A 15,719-nucleotide genomic window follows, 5' to 3' on the forward strand; every position below is an offset into this window, starting at 1 on the left:
ACACCAGTTAGAACAGTGATCCTTAAAAAGTCAGGAAACAACAGGTGCTGGAGAGGATGTGGAGAAATAGGAACACTTTTACACTGTTGGTGGGAGTGTAAACTAGTTCCACCACTGTGGAAGACAGTGTGGCGATTCCTCTAGGATCTAAAACTAGAAATACCATTTGACCCTGTGATCCCATTACTAGGTATATACCCAAAGGATTATAAATCATGCTACTAGAAAGACACATGCAAACGTATGTTTATTGTGGCACTATTCGCAATAGCAAAGACTTGGAACAAACCCAAATGTCCATCAATAATAGACTGGATTAAGAAAATGTGGCACATATACACCATGGAATACTGTGCAGCCATAAAAAAGGATGAGTTCGTGTCCTTTGTAGTGACGTGGATGAAGCTGGAAATCATCATTCTGAGCAAACTATAGCAAGGACAGAAAACCAAACACCACATGTTCTCACTCATAGGTGGGAACTCAACAATGAGAACATTTGGACACAGGGCAGGGAACATCATACACTGGGGCCTGTCCTGGGGTCAGGGAATGGGGGAGGGATAGCATTAGGAGATACACCTAATGTAAATGACGAGTTAATGGCTGCAGCACACCAGCACAGCACATGAATACAGATGTAACAAACCTGCATGTTGTGCACATGTACCCTAGAACTTAAAGTATAATAATTTAAAAAAAAGAAAAAAATGATTTATTTTCCTCTCGTCCATATACTCATACCTTTTTGAAAGCCAAACCTGTATCTTAATTATGTCTGTGCAGCCTGTTCACTCAACACAGTGCTGGGAAGGTTATAGGCACTCATTAAAACAAAGGAGTGATTAAGTGTGTCAGAGCCTGAGTGAGCCTATTCCTGTAGGTAGAGAGTTAGAGGAGAAATGGAGTAACACCAAGGTGTCAGCACACACCAGTAGGAAAATGAGCTAGAAAATAATTTTGACTCATACCTGACTTGAGTTGCTTAATGTTTCACAAACACTTTAAGGATGAAGATTTTGATATTTTCCTGAAGTCAAATAAATGAGAAGGAAAAAAAAGTGGTTATTTATTGGGACTTTGAGCAAAACTTGTTTAAAAGTACCTTTTACACATTCAATAAACTCTACATGGGAAATCATGGCCTCTATCTTGCAAAAGGAACTGTTAACAATTATCAGAAAGGTAAATACAAATGACCTTTGTTGTAGTTTGATTTGTGTCCCCAAAAAAGATATGTTGAAGTCCTAACCCCTGGTACCTGTGAATGTGACTTTATTTGGAGATAGGGTCTGTGCAGATGTAATTAAGATGTAAGTGAAGATAAAGTCATACTGGAGTAGTGTAGGTCCTTAATCCAAGATGACTGGTGCCCTATAAGAAGAAATGATACATGTACAAAGGAAAGGTGATGCAGACAGACCACAAGGAAAATTCTGTGTGATGATGGGGGCGGAAACAGGAACACCAAGGATTGCTCACAACACCAGAAGCTAAGAGAAAGGCATGGGGCAGATTCTCTCCCAGAGCGTTCTGTGGGATCATGACCTTACCAATACCTTGATTTTGGACTGTGATCCTCCAGAACCAACAAAGAGAAAATGTATGTTGTGTTAAGCCACCCACTTTGCAGTATTTTGTTATGGCAGTCCTAGAAAACTACTATAATCTCCAATTAAAATAATATCTTTTCATTCATTGGCCAAGTTTACTTAACAAATTTTTAATTGTCTTTTAAGCAGATCCAAATGTTCGGTGGAGGAAGAATACATGTTTTACATATTTCCACAGAGTTTAATTTAACAATGAAAATGTCTTGGCTGGGCGTGGAGGTTTACACCGGTAATCCCAGCACTTTGGGAGGCCGAGGCAGGCAGGTCATGAGGTCAAGAGATCGAGACCATCCTGGACAATGTGGTGAAACCCTGTATCTACTAAAAATACAAAAATTAGCTGGGCATGGTGGTGCACACCTGTATTCCCAGCTGCTCAGGAGGCTGAGGCAGGAGAATCACTTGAACCCAGGAGGCAGAGGTTGCAGTGAGCCGAGATTGCACCACTGCACTCCAACCCTGCAACAAAGCAAGACTCCATCTCAAAAAAGTAAATTAATTAATAAAGTAAAAATAAATAAATAAATAAATCTCGTATAATTTAAAATAAGCAAACAAATATTAAAATCTGGCCCAGTGCAGTGGTCTTACACTTATAGTTCCAGCTACTCAAGAGGCTGAGGATGGAAGATTGCTCAAGCCCAGGAGTTGGAGACCAACCAGGGCAACATAGTGGGACCTCATCTCTATTAAAAAATAAATAAATAAATAAATAACAAAATCTGAGATATGGGATTCAGTTTTCCATTTCTAGACCTCTGTCATGCTTACAGTTTATCTCAGAAAAGACAAATCCCTTTGTGTTCTTAAAGTTCTCCAGGAAGAATTTTCTTGTTTACTCTTGTGGTAATAAGGAAAAACAAAACATGATTTGTAATAAAAAAGTAAATCTGTGCACAAATGTTTGGGTAAAGGGTTAATTTATTCATTTTAATCTGTATGGCACACCCCCAAGGGGATTTTAATTATTATTTAATGCAAAGTACAAGTATTGTTAAAAAACCTTTCTTAAGAATTTTAAAACATAAAGGAGTCACTTAAACAGCAATAATGTGAGAAATATCTTTATGCATTTTACTTAATAGTCTCAGACATCTTGTAAAATTTAGGAATGTGAATTAATGAGATAACAAAGAATATTGAAGGTACTAAAGGCGAGGGTTCTATGTGGATTCAAGTTATTGTCGAGCAAAGTTTTGCCTAAGAAAATCTGTGCCAAGATTTAATGTGTACTTAATCAGACAAGATGAAACTTGTCATTTCCAGTAAATGATCTCTGATTACTCAAGTCTGTTAATATATTAACAAAAGACTTTCATCATCAGTACACTTGAATAACACTTGGCCCAAAAATACTCTTTCCACATCACAGAGCAGCTGAATGAAAAATTAAATTGCTTCTTTGTAGCAGGCATAAAAAAGTAAAATATTGAAAATAAAAGAGAATGCCTTTGTTAAACTGTATAAAGAGTACTTTTCTATAAAATATTTTATAATTCATACTGAGGCTTATAGGTAAGTATTATTAACTGTGGTAACTTCCTTTTTTCTTTTTTTTTGAGACGTAGTTTTGCCCTTATTGCCCAGGCTGGAGTGCAATGGCGCGATCTGAGCTCACTGCAACCTCCGCCTCCCGGGTTCAAGAGATTCTCCTGCCTCAGCGCCCGGAATAACTGGAATTACAGGCACACATCATCACCCCCGGCTTGTTTTATATTTTCAGTAGAGACGAGGTTTCACCATGTTGGCCAGGCTGGTCTTGAACTCCTGACCTCAAGCAATCCACCCACCTTGGCCTCCCGAAGTGCTGGGATTACAGGTGTGAGCCATGGCACCTGGCCAACTATGGTAACTGTCTATTTTGACAAATTTTTTGTAAAAACATAATTTTAAAAGGATAAAACCATGATTCTTAGAGAAATATAAAAACAACACACATGTCAAAGAAATAACCAGTAGGATGTTATTACCAATTCAAAGAGCATATAAAAAAAAGTAAGATACTTACATACAATTAAACAAACAAACAAAAAATCTGTGAGGATAAGAATGACATGTTATGTATAAAACTGGTTAATGTTAAAATATGGTAAAAATCTTAGGTTTCTGTCCCATTAGACAGAAATTATTTGTATCAGTGCTTGATAAAAGTAAAAAAGTAACTTTAGCAAGTTTGGAATCTTTATGATAAGGAATGAGATGAACTAAGGATATTCCCCTAGATAATACTTAAGTGACCCTTACCCCAAAATAGTACTGAAAGAATGTACTACCATCATTTTACCTTATTTTTTAGTTTCTGATAGTTATTTTCAGTCTCCCCTCACCAAAGATTGTTCTTTTTTAACTTGTATTTTAGGTTCAAGGGTACATGTGCAGGTTTGTTACACAGGCAAATTGTGTGTCATAGGGGCCTGGTGTATAATTATTTTATCACCCATGTAAAAAGCATTGTATCCAATAGGTAGTTTTTCAATCCTCACTCTTCCATTCTCCACCCACTAGTAGGCCCTGGTGTCTATTGTTCCCTTCTTTATGTCCACATGTACTCAAGGTTTAGCTACCACTAAAAATGTTTAGCTACCACTACCACTAATGTTTAGCTACCATTCAATGTTTAGCTACCACTAATTACCACCACTAATAAGTGAGAACATACAGTATTTGGTTTTCTGTTCCTGCGTTAGTTTGCTTAGGATGATGGTCTCCAGCTCCATCAATTTTACTGCAAAGGACATGATCTCATTATTTCTTATGGCTGTGTAGAATTCCACTGTGTATATGTGGCATGTTTTCTTTATCCAGTCTAGATTGATGGGCATTTAGATTGATTCCATGTCTTAGCTATCGTGAATAGTGCTGGAATGAACAGTGTGTATATGTCTTTATGGTAGAATGATTTATATTCCTTTGGGTATATACCCAATAACAGAATTTCTGGGTCAGATGGTAATTCCATTTTAAGATCTTTGAGAAATCACCAAATTGCTCTCCACCATAGGTGAACTAAATTACATTATCACCAGCAGTGTATAAGCATTACTTTTTCTCTCCAACATTGCCACCATCACATAGCCATTCTGACTGGTGTGAGATGGTATCTCAACGTGGTTTTGATTTGCATTTCTCAACGATTAGTGATGTTGAATATTTTTTCATAAGCTTATTGGCCATATGAATGTTTTCTTTTGAGAAGTGTCTGTTCCTGTTCTTTGCCCACATTTTTATGGAGTTCTTTGTTTCTTGCTTGTTAATTTGTTAAGCAAGTTCCTTATAGATGCTGGTTATTAGACCTTTGTCAGATGCATAGTTTGCAAATATTTTCTCCCTTTCTGTAGGTCATCTGTTTCCTCCGTTGATAGTTTCTTTTGCTGTGCAGATGCTCCTTGGTCTAATTAGGTCCCACTTATCAATTTTTTATTTCGTTGCAATTGCTTTTGGCATCTCCATCACAAAATCTTTGCAAGGGCCTACATCCAAAAAGGTATTTTCCAGGGTTTTATAGTTTTAGGTTTTACATTTAGGTCTTTAATCCATCTTGAGTTCACTTTTACATATGGTGCAAGGAGGAGGTCCAGTTTCAATTTTATGCCTATGGCTAGACAGTTATTCCAGCACCATTTATTGAATAGAGTCCTTTCCCCATTGCTTGATTTTGTCAACTTTGTCAAAGATTAGATGGTTGTAGGTGTGTGGCATTATTTCTGGGCTCTCCATTTTGTTCCATTGGTCTGTAAGTCTGTTTTTGTACCAGGACCATGCTGTTTTGTTTACTGTAGCCCTGCAGTATAGTTTGAAATTGGGGAATATGATAGGAATGCAACTGATTTTTGTACATTGGTTTTGTAACCTGAAGCTTCACTAAAGTTGTTTGTTAGATCAAGGAGCTTTTGGGCAGAGATGATGGGATTTTCTAGATATAGAATCATATCATTTGCAAACAGGGAGAGTTTAACTTCATCTCTCCCTATTTCACGCCTTTCATTTCTTTATCTTGCCTGAGCGTGCTGGCTAGGAATTCCAGTACTATGTAGAATAGGAGTAGTAAGAGAAGGCATCTTTGTCTCATCCCAGTTTTCAAGAGGAATGCTTCCAGCTTTTGCCCATTCCGTATGATGTTGGCTGTGTGTTTTTTTATACATGGTTTTTATTATTTTGAAGTACGTTCCTTCAATGCCTAGTTTTTTGTGGGTTTTTAAAATGAAATAATTTTGAATTTTATTGAAGGAATTTTCTGCATCTATTGAGGTGATCATGTGGTTTTGTTTTTGGTTTGGAGTTCTGTTTACGTGGTGAATAGCATTTGTTGATTTATGCATGTTGAACCAAGAATAAAGCCCACTTGATAATGGTGGATTAGCTTTTCTTTTTGGCATGGGTTTATTTTTTAAAAATTTTTTTATTTCCATAGGATTTTGGTGAAAAGCTGGTATTTGGTTACATGAATAAGTTCTTTAGTGGTGATTTGTGAGATTTTGGTGCACCCATCATGCACATGTTAACGGTAGAGGGTATTCAAGGTTCTTGGTGTCCTGAACAAAGAATTGGACAAAACACACTAACAAAGCAAGGAAGGAATGAAGGGTTTTATTGAAAATGAAAGTACACTCCACGGTGTAAGAGTGGACCTGAACATAGGGGCTCAAAGGCCCCGTTACAGAATATTTGGGAGTTTAAATACTCTCTACTTGGGGTACACCCTATGTAAATGAAGAGGATGAAGTAAAGTTACAAAGTCGTTTATTTACTTGACTTATGTCCTCATGGAGAAGATATTTCCTGTTATCACTGAAGTGTGAATCGGCCTTATGTTCCCTGCCTCCAGACCCTATTTTCCAGCCTCACAACCAGTATACACTGAACCCAATTTGTAGTCTTTTATCCCTCACGCCTTTCCCACCCTTTCCTCACAAGTCCCCAAAGTCCATTGTATCATTTTTATGCCTTTGCATCCTCATAGCTTAGCTCTCACTTATGAGGGAGAACATATAATGTTTGGTTTTCCATTCCTGAGCTACTTAACTTAGAATAATAGTCTCCAGTCCCAATTATTTCCTTTTTATGGCTGAGTAGCATTCTATCATATATATACCACAGTTTCTTTACCCACTCATTGATTGATGGGCATCTGGCTCCACATTTTTGCAATTGGGAATTGTGCTATTATCAAAATATCATCATAATTCTTCATAGAACTAGAAAAAAAATCCTAAAATTCATATGGAACATAAAAGGATCCTGCATAGCCAAAGAAAGACTAAGCAAAACACACACACACACACACACACACACACACACACACACACACACAAATCTGGAGGCATCACATTACTTGATTTCTATACTATACTATAAGGTTGTAGTCACCCAAACAGTATGGTACTGGTATAAAAATAAGCACATAGACTAATGGAACAGAATAGGGAACCCAGAAATAAACCCAAATGTTTACAACCAACTGATCTTTGACAAAGCAAACAAAAACATAAAATCGGGAAAGGACATTTCATTTAACAAATGGTGCTGGGATAATTGGCAAGCCATATGTAGGAAAATGAAACTGGATCCCCATCTTTCACCTTATACAAAAATCAACTCAAGGTGGATCAACGACTTAAGTCTAAGACCTGAAACCATAAAAATTCTAGAAGATAACATCAGAAAAGGCCTTCTAGACATTGGCTTAGGCAAGGATTTCATGACCAAGAACTCAAAAGCAAACGGCAATAAAAACAAAGATAAATAGGTGGGACTTAATTAAACTAAAGGACTTTTACATGGCGAAAGGAACAGCCAGCAGAGTAAACAGACAACCCATAGAGTGGGAGAAAATCTTCACAGTCTATACATCTGACAATGAATTAGTTTTTTGAAGTGCTGCTGAATTCCGTTTGCTTAATATTTTGTTAGGGATTTTTGCATCCATGTACATTGAGTATATTGGCCTAAAATTTTCTTTTTTTTTTGTTCTGTCTCTGTCGGGTTTTGGTATCAAGATAATGCTAGCCTCATAGAATGATTTAGGGAGGAGTCCTTCCTCCTCCATTTTTGGAAGTAATTTCAATAGGAATGGTGCCATCTCTTCTTTATGTATCTGGTAGTATTTGACTGAATCTGTCTGGTCGTGGACTTTTTCTGGTTGGTAGGCATTTTATTACTGATTCAGTATTGGAAATCATTATAGGTCTGTTTAGGGATTCAATCTCTTCTTGATTCAGTCTTGAGAGTTGAATGCTTTCAGGAATTTATCCATTTCTTACAGATTTTCTAGTTCGTTTGCACAGAGGTGTTCTTAGTAGTATCTGAGGTTCTTTTGCAATTCTGTGGAGTTGGTGGTAAATTCTCATTTTCATTTCTGATTGTGGTTATTTGGATCTTCTCTCTTTTTTTTTCTTTATTAGTCTATCTAGTGTTCTATCAAACTTATCTATTCTTTCAAAAAACAACTCCTCAATTCATTTATCTTTTGTTTTTTGTTTTTTGTGAGGTTTTTTTGCATCTTAACTTCCTTCAGTTAAACTCTGATTTTGGTTATTTCGTTTCTTCTGCTAGCTTTGTGGTTGGTTTATCCTTATATCTCCTGTTCCTCTAGATATGATGCTAGGTTGTTACTTTGAGATCTTGTAACTTTTTGATATGCATGTTTAGCATTATAAACTTCCCTCTTAACACTGCTTTAGATGTGTCCCAGAAATTCTGGTATTTTCTATCTTTGTTCTCATTCATTTCAAAGAATTTCTTGATTTCTGCTTTAATTTCATTGTTTACCCACAAGCCATTCAGGAGCATGTTATTTAATTCCCATGTAATTGTATGGATTTCAGGGATCTTCATAGTATTGATTTCTATTTTTATTGCACTGTGGTCTGAGACTGTGTTTGGTATGATTTGGGTTTCTCTGAATTTGCTGAGGATTCTTTTATCCAATTATGTGGACAACCATGTGGACAGTTTCAGAGTATTTGCCACGTGGCAATAAGAAGAATATATATTCTGCTGTTTTGGGGTAGGGAGTTCTATAGATGTCTCTTAGGTAAATTTGGTCAAGCGTCGAGTTCAGATCCTGAATATCTCTGTTAGTTTTCTGCTTCAATGATCTAATACTGTCAATGCTCTGTTGAAGTCAACTACTATTATTGTACAGGAATCTATGTCTCCTCATTGGTCTATAAGAACTTGCTTTATGTATTTGGGTGCTCCTGTATTGGGTACATATATATTTAGGATAGCTAGGACTTTCTGAAGTCCTCTCATAATGGGCTTATCATGTCTGATTAAATGAGTATTTTCAAATATTAACATACCAGGTATACTTTAATATAATTGTATCAATGTATCCAATTATATGCAGTTTAAAAGGAAACCAGTTTTTTATTAAATAACATAAATAACTATATGCCATGAAAAGTAAGGAGACTCAGTAAAAGTATTATTTTTTTCTGAATTCTAATGGAGTCCACAAAATCAGATATCATTTAAAATGTTTAATTCAATCCACAGAAGTAAAATCTTCTAAATTAAGAGTCAGATATTGTATAAAAAGAAAGAGAAAGGACTTTTATGGTATTTATTAAAATATAATTAAAATAAAGCCTACCATATTCCAAAAAAGTAATTACAATTTAATTTTTTTCTGAGTTTTATTCAGTCCTATATTTCTTCTTTTGCTTGATCTTATGTCAAGCATTCTTTTTTAAGGAGTATAAGGAAGTATGTTTGCTTCTGAACTAAAAAGAGTCTTGGAAACCCTGCCTCAAGCCACTGGTACAATCTGAAAGTTGACAAAAGAATAACACCTCAGAGGATTGAATTCAAGGGTCCATTCTTTGAAATATCAAAGTTCACAGTGTCCAAAAGTGTTCTTTCCAGATGCCTTCAGCAAGCATAAAGAAGGAGAAATCTGCTTCATAATGAGGTCAATTTATTAATACAACCAATAATGTAAGAATGGAGGAGGGCAAAATTTTCTATTGGAATACCACACAAAGCTATTTTGTAAGTGTTGGTGCAATCATTCTCTGAGAGTAAGAACATGTTATGTACAGTGAAGGCACTGACAAATCTCTAGTGCCTTCACATAAAGGTACAATATGAAAGCCTATTTCTTCTGATTTGATCATTCTTCTCAAGTAGCTGTTATAAGGTTAACGAGGTCACATATATGAACATATATTAGCAAATATAGTAAAAGACATCTTGACTTTTAATTTTTTAACACCTTTATTGAGGTATAATGGATATACAAAGAATTGCACATATTTATTATGTATAATTTGATGAGTTTGGACATATGAAAACACTTATGATACTATCACCATAATCAATGCAACAGACATATCCAACATCTCTCAAAGCTTTCTTGTGTCTGTTTTTGTTTTGGTGAAGCAACAATAACACACATTTTGAAATGCAAAATATGATATTGGTAACTACAAGTACTACATCGCACAGTAGATTTCTAGAATTTATTCAAGTAACATAACTGAAACTTTATAACCATAGGACAACAATTCCTCATCCCCCTAACTTTCTAGGTCCCAAGAGCCACATTGTATTCTCTGTCTCTATGAGTTTGACTATTATAGATATGTCATATAAGTTGAATCTTATTGTATTTGTCCTTCTATGATTGGCTTATTTCAATTAGCATAATGTCCTCCCGGTTCTTGGATGTTGCTCCAAACGGCAGGATTTCCTTATCTTTAAGACTGGATAATATTCTGTTGTATGTATACACCATTTTAAAAATCCATTCACTTGTAGATGGATGCTTGGGCTGTTTATTGGGTAATATGAATAATGTTGCAATAAACATGGATGTGCAGATATCTTCTCAAGATGCTGATTTCAATACTTTTGAATATATACTCAGTAGTTAGATTGCTGGATTATAAAGTGGTTCTATTTTAAGCTTTTTAGAAACCTCCATACTATTTTTCTTAGCTGCTTTCATGCCACCAACAGTGCACAGGGGTTCTGATTTGTCCACATCTTCACTAACACTTGTTATCTTTGTTTTTTTAAAAATGCATATTATAGCTACCTAACAGGTGTGAGGTGATATATACTTGTAGTTTTGACTTGCATTTCCATGATAATTAACTGCACTGATTATCTTTTAATATACATGTTGGTCATTTGTATGTATTCTTTGGAGAAATGGCATTTTGTGCAGACATAGAAAAAGCAATTCTAAAATGTATACGGAACTATAAAACACTATGACTAGTCAAAGTGATCTTGAGGAAAGAAAACAAAGCTGGAGGCATCACAATTCCTGATTTCAAACTATATTACCAAGCTACCAGAATCAAAACATCATGGTACTGGCACAAAGGCAGACATATAGACAAATGGAATGGAATAAAGGCCCAGAAATAACCCCATGCATATAAGGTCAATTGATCTTTGACAAGAGTCCCAAGAATACACAATGAGAAAAGGATAGTCTCATCAACGAATAGTGTTGAGAAAACCAGATATCTACATGCAAAGAAATAAAATTGGACCCTTACCTTATACCACACACAGATATCAACTCAAAGTGGATGAAAAATTAAACATAGGACCTGCAATTATAAAATTACTAAAAGGAAACATGGGGAAAATCTCTTGATAATGGTTTTGGCAATAATTTCTTTGACATAACGCCAAAAACACAGAAAACAAAAGTAAAAAAAAAGATAAGCAGAATTGCATCAATCTAAAAACCTTTGCACAGCAAAGAAAAAAAACTAACAAAATGAATAGGAAACCTAAGGAATGAGAGGAAAAAGATTTCAAATCATATATCTGAAAATGGGTGACATGGGTTAATTTTCAAAATATACAAGGAACTCCTACAACTCAGTTGGAAAAAGTCAAATAACCTGATTTTAAAATGACTTAAAATTTTTTTTAAATTATATTTTGGAAGGTAAAAGCAAGAGTTGCCACTGGTTACTTCATTAAATAGTGTTATATATCCAAGAAGTAATATTCAGTTATACTTATGTAACCAAATGACAAGGAAATATTTTAAAATTAGCATTAGAAAAGATAACACGACTGTAAAGTCAACACAAAGCAGAGAAAAATATTCTAGTAAGATATCAAATAACTGCTATCTGGATGCATTGCAACAAAAGATAAGTAATAATCTCATAACCTTTGTTAAGCACTTTAAAGCCAATCTATCATTTAACAAAAAGAAAGTCAAATTATTTCTGTATAAATATATTTGGCAATAAATCTTTTATAGACCTTTAAATTAATAAGCCAATTAAAATTGAGCCAAAAGTGACATTAGCACAAAAGGCAGAGTAAGGAACTCTAAAATACCTCCATGCTCATGAATTGGAAAACTTAATTGGATTAAGTTAATGATACTCCCCAAATTGATGTGCAGATTCAATACAATTCCATCAAAATTACAACCATCTTTTAAATGGACAGACTGATTCTAAAATTCATTTGGATATGATAAAGATTCAGATTAGTCACAACAATTTTGAAGGGAAAAAAAGAACAAAGAGGACTTCTACTTTCCAATTTTGAAACTTACTACAAAAGCTGTTGCAATCTCAAGATAGCATGGTACTAGCACAAGGATAGATATATAGATCAATGGAAGAACATTGAGAATCCATAAATGAATCCACACATTTTTGGTTAGTTTATTTTTGAAAAGGGTGCCAAGAACATTTAATGGGGAAAGGATAATATTTTCAACATAAATGATGAAAAAACCAAATACTCATATGCAAAAAAATGATTGGAGTTGGACCCCTAACTCACATTATATCCAAAAAATTAATCCAAATCAATTACAAACCCAAATGTAAGAGCTAAAATAATAAAACTTCTATGAGGAGTCATAGGTATAAGTCCTCGGGACCTTGGATTAGGCAATAATTTATTAAACTTGACATCAGAAGCACAATGAACTAAAAAATGTTTTAAATTGTATTTTATTAAAACTAAAACTTGTATGTGTCTCAGAACACTATCGAATGTGAAGAGACAACTCACAGAACAGGAGTAAATATTTGCAAATTATATATCTGATAAAAAACAAAGATCCAAACTATACAAAGAACCCTTACAATTCAACAATAAAAAGATAAACAATTGAATTAAAAGATGGGCAAAGGAATTGAACAGACATTCCTCTAAAGATGATACATAAATGGTTAGTAAGTACAAGAGAATATGCTCAAAATCATTATTCACTAAGGAACTGCAAATTAGAACCATTATGAGATACCTCTTTATATCCACTATGGTTATCATTCTAAAAATTAAATATAGAAAGAATAGCAAATGTTGCCAAAAATGTGGAGAAAATGGAATGCTCATATATTGCTGGTGGGAATTTAAAATGTTTCAGCCACTGTGAAAAGTAGTCTGGCAGTTCTGCAAAAAGTTGAACACTGAGCTACTGTATGACCCACAGATTCACTCCTGTATATATTCCCAAGAAAATTGAAATCATATGCTCATGCAAACACTTGTATACAAACATGTATAGCAGAATTTTTCATAATAGCTAATAAATGAGAATAACTCAATTGTCTATCAACTGAGGAATGGATAAACAAAATGTGGTACATCCATACATTGGAATATTGTTCAATATCGTTCACTCATATAAAGGAATGAAGTACTATCTATATGCTACAACATGGATGAACTTCAAAAACAGCATGCTATGTGAAAGAAGCCACACAACATAGGCCACATATATTATGATTCTGTTAATATGAAGTGTACAAAGAGGTAAATTCATAAAAAGATAAAGTAGATTAGCGGTTGCAGAGAATGCACGAATTAGTATTTCCACTTATTGAAAATAGGAAGTGACTGCTAACACGTAAGCGGTTTATGTTGGGGGTGATGGAAATGTTCCATAATTTCATAGTGGTAATAATGACATAACACCATGAGCATACTAACAGCCACTGAATTGTACGTTGTAATGTAATAAATGTTACATAATGGGAATTTATGTCCATTTAAAAATTGTAAAAAATAGCCAGCTATGGAAAAATTTACCTTTTTTTCAGATTCAATGTTATAGATGAAGGAAGTAGTTGCCCTTCCTGCAAACCTTATTGTACAGTCATTCAGATTTTCTCTTTCACTGCCCCATTTCACATTCTGGAAAGATCAGATATTTTAACACAAAATTACTCTCTTTTCCTCATTTGGAAAACATTTGTCCTATTATCTTGCATACACAGTTATGTTTTTTGTCACTACTGTTTCTACCATGGCCTCAACTATACATATTAGTTATAACATTTAATGAAAGAAAATAACTACTTAACATAAAAAAACTAGAAAAGATCATCTACTACTTTCTTTCCTATACAGTGAATCCTAAAATGGCCCTGAAATCTGGTACCAGCTCCTCTATGCTGCAGTCTAAGAGCAGTCTTGCCCTCACAGGGACCTACTGGGAGAAATGCTCCTAAGTGCCCTGGTAGGCTGACCTTGGTCCCACTGTGGATCTTAAAGCAGCACTGTAAACTGGATCCAGGCCCTCTCATCTGTGATTTGAGAGCAGGCCTGCCCACTCAGGGACCCACTGAGAGACATGTTCATTCATGAACCCAGAGGTGGGCCTGAAGACCTTGGTCTCAGCTTTAGGCCCTGAGGCAGCCCTGTTACTTGGTTCCCTTTTCTCTCAGCTGCAATCTAGACCAGTACTGTCTGCCTAGGAACCTACCCAGTGACCCAACAGGAGCCCTCCTAAGGACCCAGAGGAAGCCACATACATCCACATATCGGGTAACTAGTCCACAGTCTGTGGACTCTGAAGTAGACCCTCATCCCAGTGCCAGACCTACTGACCAAGGTCTGGGAGGCAGTCCAATTTACCCAGGAAACAGACAGAATCTAAGCCAGCATAACCATGTGACCTGTCTCTATCTCCAGTTGACCACAATTCTAGAAGCAATCCTGTCATCCTGGGAACCCAACAGGAGGATCCTGAGGACCTTTACCTGCAAAACCAGTCTATAAAGATGGGGAAAGGTGTTTGCTCCTTCAGATGCATGGAAACCAATGGAAAGTTACACAGATAATGATGAACCAGGCAAACATAATACCACCAAAGGAAACTAATAAAGTTCCAGAAACTAACTTCCACCCCAATGGAGATCTACAAATTGCCCCCCAAAACTCAAAATAATCATCTTAAAGATGCTCAGTGAGATGCAAGAAAACACAGATAGACAACTAAATAAAATTAGAAAACAATGCATGAACAAAAGAGAAGTTTAATAAAGAAATAGAAACCATTAAGAAAAAACACAAAAATTATATAAGAATAGAACAGAATATTTTAATGGAGAACTTCAACAGCAGACACAATCATACAAAAGAAAGAATTAGCAACTTGAAGACAAGTCATGTAAATAGTTTAATTAAAGATGAAAAAAGAAGAAAGATTAAAGAAAAGTGAAGAAAGTATAAGGGACCCATGGAATACCATCAAGCATGCAAATACACATATTATGGGAGTCCTAGAAGGAGAAAACAGGGAAATGAGCAAAAAGCTTGTTTAAAGGAATACTGGAAGAAAAATGTAAAAGCTAGAGTATTGGTGGCAACATGGGGATATGAAAATCCTCATGCACTACTGGTAGAATTGCAGTGTGATGTAACCATTCTGGAGAGTTCTATGTCACAACTTAGTCACTTAAGTACATGCCTCTGATACAACAACCTCACTCCTGTGTATGCATCTTGCAGGAGGATTTGCCTGTTTCAAAGGGTATATGTAAAAAGAAATTTATCAAAGCATTATTTGATCATGGCAGGACAATAGAGACAATCTTGTTTTTATCATTAGGAGAGTGGAAACATTAAACATCGTGGATGATCACCAAAGAGGGCTATACTGTAATAAAATGTAATTAACAAAATACGTACATATAAACATGGGAGGATGTTTTAAAACTAGCAATAACTAAAAGTAAGAAACAGGCAAGGTCTTTTTCCAATGCTATTTGTATAAAATAAAAATATACACTCAGGACTTTCCTTTCTAGTAATGGTATACAAGGTAATTGAGACCAAACTTCCCACTTAAAGTACAAATGGTTGGTTTATATATATATA

This window comes from Rhinopithecus bieti, unplaced genomic scaffold (assembly GCF_001698545.2).
Source record: "Rhinopithecus bieti isolate Rb0 unplaced genomic scaffold, ASM169854v2 scaffold_23748, whole genome shotgun sequence".
Classification (NCBI taxonomy): domain Eukaryota; kingdom Metazoa; phylum Chordata; class Mammalia; order Primates; family Cercopithecidae; genus Rhinopithecus; species Rhinopithecus bieti.